The 208-nt window shown below is 36.1% G+C and overlaps 1 protein-coding gene across 1 annotated transcript in view; it reads left to right on the forward strand.

Moving 5' to 3' along the window:
* LOC119586692 overlaps positions 1 to 208 on the forward strand; it is a 4,242-nt gene that overhangs the window by 2,567 nt on the left and 1,467 nt on the right. The window lies entirely within an intron of this gene.

The raw sequence follows: 208 nt of genomic DNA on the forward strand, positions 1-208 counted from the left end.
TGTACCCCCGAGTCAACAGATAAAAAACGGCTAAATAAAACAGAGACGAAATGTTCTATGACCTGCAGAAAAAAGCAAACATGACAGACAAATGACGTAATGAAACAACCCGTGACTTCTAACATATGCCTCTTACTTTTAATGAAGACATATGAGCCATTCGATTAGCCGTTGATCAAAGTTGTTAATTTGTGGCATTTGTTTTTTT

Source organism: Penaeus monodon, chromosome 21 (assembly GCF_015228065.2).
Source record: "Penaeus monodon isolate SGIC_2016 chromosome 21, NSTDA_Pmon_1, whole genome shotgun sequence".
In the NCBI taxonomy this organism is placed as follows: Eukaryota; Metazoa; Arthropoda; class Malacostraca; order Decapoda; family Penaeidae; genus Penaeus; species Penaeus monodon.